At 37.3% G+C, this 8784-nt stretch overlaps 1 long non-coding RNA gene across 2 annotated transcripts in view; it reads left to right on the forward strand.

Annotated features, from left to right (window-relative positions):
- The first annotated feature begins 2562 nt into the window (after positions 1 to 2562).
- LOC149039264 (uncharacterized) overlaps positions 2563 to 8784 on the forward strand; it is a 40559-nt gene continuing 34337 nt past the window's right edge. The window contains exons 1-7 of one of the 2 annotated variants that reach the window (XR_016180197.1): positions 2563 to 2869; positions 3218 to 3961; positions 4358 to 4421; positions 7170 to 7768; positions 7954 to 8017; positions 8314 to 8364; positions 8476 to 8507. This is a non-coding gene — a long non-coding RNA (uncharacterized LOC149039264). The remainder of the gene's footprint in view (positions 2870 to 3217; positions 3962 to 4357; positions 4422 to 7169; positions 7769 to 7953; positions 8018 to 8313; positions 8365 to 8475; positions 8508 to 8784) is intronic. The other variant, XR_016180195.1, reaches the window with a different exon arrangement.

Raw genomic sequence — 8784 nt, forward strand, 5'->3', positions numbered from 1 at the left:
ATCATGCTTTGCTCTCCTGTCTGAACACTACAATTTTCAGTAGCGTTGAAGCAACAACCCGCTTTTAACTGCGTCGCTGCCACTGAAACAACGATTAGTGACCACAAAAAGCACATATTCTTATCTTTTTAATTAACTTGAACAAAAATCTTTATACAGGGTAAATATTCATTTGTGTCGGTATCAATTATTGCGTGACTAGCTTATGATATTAGTAGATCCTTTATTTAAACTCGGTCAAGAATCTTCAGTTATACTAATAGTATTTTAATTACAAGCATTTGTAAAAAATGAAAATAACTATAAAAACTGATTTACAAGATTGCCGAGTGGGAATCGAATGTTTCAAGTGCGCGGTTGATTTCCTTCTTAAACAGCTCAAATGATCTAATCGCCCTAATATTCTCAGGAAGAGAATTCCACAGTAAGACACCGCTATAGCCAAAGCTACGTTTCAAATAGTAAGTACGCGGCTTGGGCAAGTTTAACTTACGGGAAGAATCACACAAGTCATAATCTGTGTGTTGCTCACTGAATAAATCATGTAAGTACACTGGGGCTAACCCGTTGAGGGATTTAAACATCATTATAGCTTTCTGCTTTCTTTTTCTTAATGATAGCTGGTCCCACTTCAAAGTTTCAAGAAGCAGGCTTGAGTTTACCTTACAGTTGGCTTGCAGAATAACCCTAGCTGCTCGGTTTTGCAATTTTTGTAGTTTCTCAAATAGATAAGAACTCAATCTATTCCAAACGGGGGCACAGTAATCGAAATGAGGTTGGATTAAAGCGTTATATATTTGTACTGCAGTGGACTGAGAAATGAGGGACCTAATGTGCCTCAGAGCACCTATTACCGAGGATATCTTTCTGCATAGTTCTTTAATTTGATGTGATTAGACTATGAAAGTCGGTCATCAATAATTAAACCTAATGATTTGGCGTGTTCAACCAAGCAAATTGGATGGCCATCTAATTGGATATTAATCTCACTACAATTTTCTGCAAGAAACTTTTGACTAGTACTCATCACCATAAACTTAGTTTTCGCGATGTTTAGACTAAGCTTATTGGCTTTTAGCCAGCTGTAAAGATTGTCAAGTTCAGAATTTGTTGCTTGTTCGAGTTCGGCAAAAGTGCAACCAGGGAAGGTGATGTTAGTATCGTCGGCAAACATTTTTGCGCAGGAAATATCGAGGCAATTAGGAAGATCATTCATATATATCAAAAAGAGCAGAGGTCCCAGTATATTTCCCTGGGGAGCCCCGCAGGTTAATCTAGTTGCACTAGATAACGCTCCATTGACACTGCATTTTTGGGATCTATTACATAAGTAGGACGCAAAAAATCGTAGAGCACTTTGACCGTTCGCAAGTTTCCGCAAAATTATTTCGCGATCGATTGTATCAAAGGCCTTTTTAAGATCAATTAATAGCACGCCATTCAAGAGACCGTTGTCGATATTTATTGACGAGTTGTTCGTTGTCTCAAGCAGCGCTGTTAGCGTGCTGTGCATTGATCGAAAGCCAGATTGGCACGTATTCAAGAGGCTATTACCCTGAAGGTAATCATGACGTTGACGATAAATAACTTTTTCGAAAATTTTTGAGACGAGTGGCAATACTGATATTGGTCGATAGTTCCCTAGTTCACGCTTGGATCCTTTCTTAAATAGCGGTGTAACTTTGGCAATTTTCCACTCGTTTGGAAAGATTTCAGTATCTATACAGCTCTTTAAAATGTATGCTAAGGACGACCCGACAATACTGCTAGAAAGTTTTAAGAGTTTACAGAGTTTTTAAGAGTTTTTCCCCCCATATAAATTGGGAAGGGGAAAACATAAGGCAAAACCTGGGCTCCTGGCAAAAAGTAACACCCAGGTGTAATATAATAATCGAAACAGCTAATAAAATCATAAATAAACATGGTAAGAGTGTTATATTAGATTTTTTTTAGCAAATTGAAGTAATTTATGCCAGTAAACGGTGGCGACATAGTCGCTAGCGAGTAAATTTTGCCGCACTTTGAGTTCGTCTCAAGATAGAACAATACAAACGCAAATGAAAATTTTTAAAGTAACTTTATAATCATCCGAATTGCTATTCGAGTACGGTGAACATGAATCGAGCTCGGTTGCCCAGATACGAAATGTGGTCCGAAAATTTTAACGATAACTTTATAATCATCCTTTTGTCTTTTAAAAGCTAGAATTTACGGTGAAAATTTGCATATTTGGGCGATCGAACGAAAAAAAATCATTTCTCGATAACTGAAATATATTTTCACAAAAAAACTACACCGCAATTATAAGGACATATTAGGCTACAAAATATGAAAGTAGGAGTGAAAAAGAATTTTGGGCGACTTGCCAAAATATTTCAAATTTGTTCGATGGATGCTGACATCCTCTCCTAATTTGATTCTAAACTTTAACTATAAATTATAAATGACTGTGTTTCGATCATCATGATAACGCGTGTTATCAAACAATTGTTTGCAGGCGTTATTTAAAAATACGATCATAAATACTTATTGTTTGTAGTTAAGCTCTCAGGGAATTAAATTACAGTCGTGCTCTCAGTCTCTGAGAAGGAAGCCATAGTAACACCAATAGAAAGGTGTTCAGTTGGCACACATATGTTAATATGTCCGTTTCTGAACTTTATCACGCGATCTCTTCTGTTACGTATGCATTAATGACCAAGCTTGTTCGGTTAAGATGGCTGGCGTTTTTATGTACCGAGACGAAGTCGAGAGGGAAATCTGTTCTAGGTAACGATTAACAGAGTGATGCTGCCTCAAGAACTGAGAATTTTGTGAACTTGAAATGAAAAGGAAGATACCACCAAGCATCATGAAAACTATCGTACAAGTAAGAGCAGAGTTTCTGAAACGTAGGAGCGTTTGGAAAGCCCTTTAGAGAGGCGCTAACAGTGTTTATATTACTTATTAATGCGAATTTTTGAGATCCCGAAACTCTAGTCGGACGATACTTTTAATATGCTAGAAAAATTTTGCAATACTGTTGTGAATTTTCCAGTACTTTAAACAACATGTTTTAACGACAAACTGCAGCATGCAATTTTAGGCTTTCCGTAATAGGGTTATGGGAAGATTTCTAAACGAGTTCTGACGTCTTACAAAGTATACTTCTCAGTGAAAGCTGCGAGTGACTTAACTTAAGGACATTCTCTTTCCATGTTTCATTTGTTTTTTTTAGCAGGATTGGCTGCATCCAATAAACGGAGGGAAATTTGTTCCAGATTATGATTAACAAGATGATGCTGCCCAAGGAACTAAGGGTTTTGTGAATTTGACAAGGAAAGGAAGTTACCGGGAAGAATTATGGAAACTAATCTACAGGCCATGCCTAGAAGCAGGAATCAGTACTCTGGTATTGCAACTCTACAAAGGATATCGAACAAGTGTATCGATTCAAGGAAGCATTTATCCAGTGTCGCCATTTTTTTATCGGCTGTGCCAGAGAATTTCTGCAGCATTTTTCTGAATTGTGGTGCGATTCTAAGAATATCTCCTCTACTATGGATTGTTTTGCCGTCCTTTCATCTTATTACGCTGAAAGCATGTATATAACGAGAGGGAAAAAGACGAAACAGATTGGTAATCAATACCAAAGAGGACATTTCGGCTAATGTTTTTCGATTTTTCTTCCATGTTACCAGTAAGTAGCTTTAGCTTTTGAAAGCCGAGCTCGTCCTCACATTGACATAAATTTAAAATATTTTGATGGGAAAAAAGGGCGATTTTATAGTGGAGGACTGAGCCGATTCTGGGCATGCGCAGTTCCTAAGACTCAGATGAGGAATAGAAGCTTTGTGGACTAGACGAGAACGAAACGAGGCTGTTCGTCACTAAGATTCAAGAATTTAAGTCAAATTGAAGTCAAATTCACAATGCAGCCAATTATCCGCGGACACGAAAGAAGGGTACTTACGCATCAACGGTAAGTTTCTCTTCTAGTACAACTCGTTTTGAAGGCTTAGCTCCATTTACTACGTTAAATCATCCTTCAGTCGAAGGAGCTCAGATGTTTAAAAGATTCGTATTGCTTTCGTCCAGACTTAATCAATTTTATATCCCTGGTTATGGTGGTATAGCTTTTCTTCAAAGGCATTCTCTCTATGTTTGACTACTGTTATCTGGAGTAGTGAGACTGAACAATGTTAAGGATTGCTAACGAATAAATCTTATAGCTTGGCTGTACCACGTTCGTGACCATGCCTTGTATCGTATCTAGTCATATATCTCAAACAAACTTTTCCTCTAGTGTTCACAAGTTGCGATGAAGTTCTTCTATTTTTGCCTTTTAATTAATCTTGCCTTTTTTCCCCTTTTTCAGGAATAACATAAATTTGCAAGTTATGATGGGAAATGTGACAATTCGACTGCATGTTTTTCAAATGGTATGGAAACAAAACCAACACTTTGTACCTTAAAATTAACCAATTTAACACATCAGAGGGTATATACTGCATGGTAGAACAGAATATAGTCACTTTGGTACAACTTTGGTACAGGTATCTACACTGGCTACAATAGGTACACAGTGTAAATAGTTGTACCTATATTGTTGTACAGTTGTACAATTGTACCTGCGGTATACAATGTAGATAGTTGTACCTACTGTAGACGGTGTAGATAGTTGTACTTACTGTAGAAAGTGTAGATAGTTGTACCTACTGTAGACAGTGTAGATAGTTGTACCTACTGTAGAGTGTAGATAGCTGTACCTCATGTAGACTGTGTAGATAGTTGTAACTACTGTACAAAGTGCAGATAGTTGTACCTACTGTTGACAGTGTAGATAGTTGAACCTATTGTAAGCAATGTAGATAGTTATACCTACTGTAGACAGTGTAGCTAGTTGTACGTGCTGTAAACAGTGTAGATAGTTATACTTACTATTGACAGTGTAGATAGTTGTACCTACTGTACACAGTGTAGAAAGTTGCACCTACTGTGCACAGTCTAGAAAGTTGTACCGACTGTAAACAATGAAGATAGTTGTACCTTCTGTAGACAGTGTAAATAGTTGTACCTTTTGTAGATAGTGTAGATAGCTGTACCTAGTGTACACAGTGTAGAAAGCTGTACCTACTGTAAACGGTGTAGATAGTTGTACCTATTGTACACAGTGTAGAAGCTGTACCTATTATACACAGTGTAGAAGCTGTACCTGCTGTAGACGGTGTAGATAGTTGTACCTATTGTACACAGTGTAGATATTTGTACCTATTGTACACAGTGTAGAAAGTTACACCTACTGTGCACAGTCTAGAAAGTTGTACCTGCTGTAAACGGTGTAGATAGTTGTACCTATTGTACACAGTGTAGAAAGCTGTACCTACTGTAGATGGTGTAGATAGCTGTACCTACAGTAGACGGTGTAGAAAGCTGTACCTACTGTAGACGGTGTAGATAGCTGTACCTACTGTAGACGGTGTAGATAGCAGACCTACTGTAGACGGTGTAGATATTTGTACCTATTGTACACAGTGTAGCAGCTGTACCTACTGTAGACAGTGTAGATAGTCGTACCTATTGTACACAGTGTAGAAGCTGTACCTACTGTAGACGGTGTAGATAGCTGTACCTACTGTAGACGGTGTAGATATTTGTACCTATTATACACAGTGTAGAAGCTGTACCTACTGTAGACGGCGTAGATAGTTGTACCTATTGTACACAGTGTAGAAGCTGTACCTACTGTAGACAGTGTAGATAGTTGTACCTATTGTACACAGTGTAGATAGCTGTACCTACTGTAGACATTGTAGATAGTCGTACTTATTGTACATATATGGTGGAAAGCGCAGATAGTTGTACCTACTGTTGACAGTGTAGACAGTTTTACTTGCTGTAGACAGTGTAGATAGTTGAACCTATTGTAGACAGTGTAGATAGCTGTACCTACTGTAGACATTGCAGATAGTCGTACTTATTGTACATAGGCTAGATAGTTGCACCTATTGTATACAGTGTAGAAAGCTGTACCTACTGTAAACAGTATAGATAGTTGTACCCATTGTAGACAATGTAGATAGTTGTACCTGCTGTACACAGTATTGATAGTTGTACCTACTATTGACAGGGTAAATAGTTGTACCTGCTGTAAACAGTGTAGATAGCTGTACCTATTGTAGACAGTGTAGATAGTTATACCTATTGTAAACATTGAAGATAGTTGTAGCTATTGTACACAGTGTAGAAAGCTGTACCTCCTGTAAACAATGTAAATAGTTGTACCTGCTGTTGACAGTGTTGATAGTTGTACCTACTGTACACAGTGCAGATAGTTGCACCTACCGTTGACAATGCAGATAGTTGTACTTACTGTAGACAGTGTAGCTAGCTGTACCTACTATACACAGTGCAGATAGTTGTACCTACTGTTGGCAGTGTAAATAGTTGTACCTACTGTAGACAGTGTAGCTAGTTGTATCTACTGTACACAGTGTAGGTAGTTGTACCTAATATTGACAGTGTAAATAGTTGTACCTACTGTAGACAATGTAGAAAGTTGTACCAACTGTACACAGTGTAGAAAATTGTACCCACTGCAGACAGTGTTGATAGTTTTTTCTACTGTAGACAGTGTAGATAGTTGTATCTACTGTAGACAGTGTAGATAGTTGTACCCACTGTAAACAGTGTAGATAGCTGCACCTATTGTAGACAGTGTAGATAGTTGTACCTATTGTAGGCAATACAGAGAGTTGTACCTACTGAAGAGAGTGTAGTTGTGCCGACTATAAACGGTGTAGATAGTGGTACACACTGTAGAAAGTTGTAGGTATTGTAACACAATGATACGTCTTGCATAAACGTTCCACAAAATGGCTATGTGGTGACAGAATAATAAAGCCTTGCAAAGTGACTATATATTGTTCTACCATGCATTTATATACCCATCAGAGACACGCCAATTCTTTAAAGGAGAGTCAACGTTATGTAAGTAGGGCAGTGTTCACGATTTTCATCACCGAAGCCTCAAACAAAGTTTTGTTAAGACAGTGCAACGAAACACATGAGATAATAATGGTAAGAAAAGCACATGCGCATTCATACCGCTGACAGGAACATGAAAACAACAGAGTGGCTTATGATCTTCAGCAGGAAGTTCCGAAAGTTACTTCTCTTTTACTTTGCAGGCATTGTTGACTGATACAAATGCAATTCCACAAAGTCTCTCTTCATTACAGGCAAGTAATGCCCTTATCAAGTAAAAAACCAGTTTAGTGTGTTTCCACATCGATATCATTAAGCCTCTTTAGTCACTTTAGTGGTAACAACGGCACGCTCGATCTTATCGGTCAATTCCGTCTCCTTGACTGCATGGGTTTTCAGGCTTTATAATACTGCAAAGATTGCCAACAATTTTGCAAAATATACTTCATTTGAAACTACGACATGCCTTAAAAATAACAAAGTTCACAGATTTAATTTTTAATCTTGTAGAGGTTGCGAAGAAGTTTGCATCATACCAGATTAATATTAGACAAAATGTTTGGCTTTACTTCGTTATGTGATTAGTCCAGAAAATTCATGCCAGTTTTTCAAACAATCAAATTTCCATATGTAATGAAATACATTAACAAAAACATAGAAATAGCTGAGCATTAAAGGCATTTCAAAACTATTCTGCAGTGGCTCCATAACTAAAAAACTTTTGCGTATTAATAATATTCTTTTGTATACTCTTTAACTAACAGGATGGTGCAGTATTGCATGCAATGAGCCCAAGGTCTGGGTAAGTTATTTCTGTAACGTATTCAAGCTGTACGTCAAATCAACAGATCAGAAAGACAAATCCGTATATGCACTGAAAGAGGGCTCAAGTACGCCTACATGACAAGAAAAAAAATTTGTTTGTATAAGAATTGCTTTTAATTAATCCATTTTCTCTATAATTTTATTATTTATTTTCCTTTTCAGGAATAGAAAAAAACTACAAGTTATGATGGAAAATATGACAATTCGACAGCATGTTCTTCAAATGGTATGGAAACAAAACCCACCTATTGTAATTTAAAATAAACTAATTTGACACATCAGAGGCACGCCGATTCTGTAAAGGAGAGTCCAACATTAATGTAACTAGGGTAGCTTTTACGATTTTCATCAACGCAGCCTCGAACAAAGTTTTATTGTGAAGACAGTGCAACGAGGTGCACCAGGTCATGATGGTAAAAAAGCACATGCGCATTCATATCACTGACAGGAACATGAAAACAACAGAGTGGCTTATGATCTTCAGCAGGTAGTTCCGAAAGTTACTTCTCTTTTACTTTGCAGGCATTGTTGACTGATACAAATGCAATTCCACAAAGTCTCTCTTAAGCACAGGCAAGTTGTGTGGCTCACCAAATTCAAAACCAGTGAAGTAGTAATTTGCATTAAAAACTTCAAAAAGTTTGGGTATTAATTAAAATATTTTTTCAATTCATTCATAAACAGGATGGTATAGTGGTGCAACCAGTGAGACCAAGGTATGGATAAGTTACTCTTGCAACGCACTAAAGCCGTAAAGAAACAAACCAGCACAGAAAAAAAGTTCAAATACGTCCATACAATTGGATATAACATATGCTGGTCTAGAAATATTTCAATAATTAATCTACTTGCTCTTTCTCTTTTTCAATTCAGATCCATTTGATGTAGTTGCAAGTAAATGTAAATCTGTTAGAAAATTGTTATGGGTACAATTCAGTGTGCTGTTGTTCTTTTTGTTATGTAAAAGGTGGGCTTCAAGGTTTAAGAAGGAAG

This window comes from Pocillopora damicornis, chromosome 10 (assembly GCF_964200805.1).
Source record: "Pocillopora damicornis chromosome 10, jaPocDami1.2, whole genome shotgun sequence".
NCBI lineage: Eukaryota > Metazoa > Cnidaria > Anthozoa > Scleractinia > Pocilloporidae > Pocillopora > Pocillopora damicornis.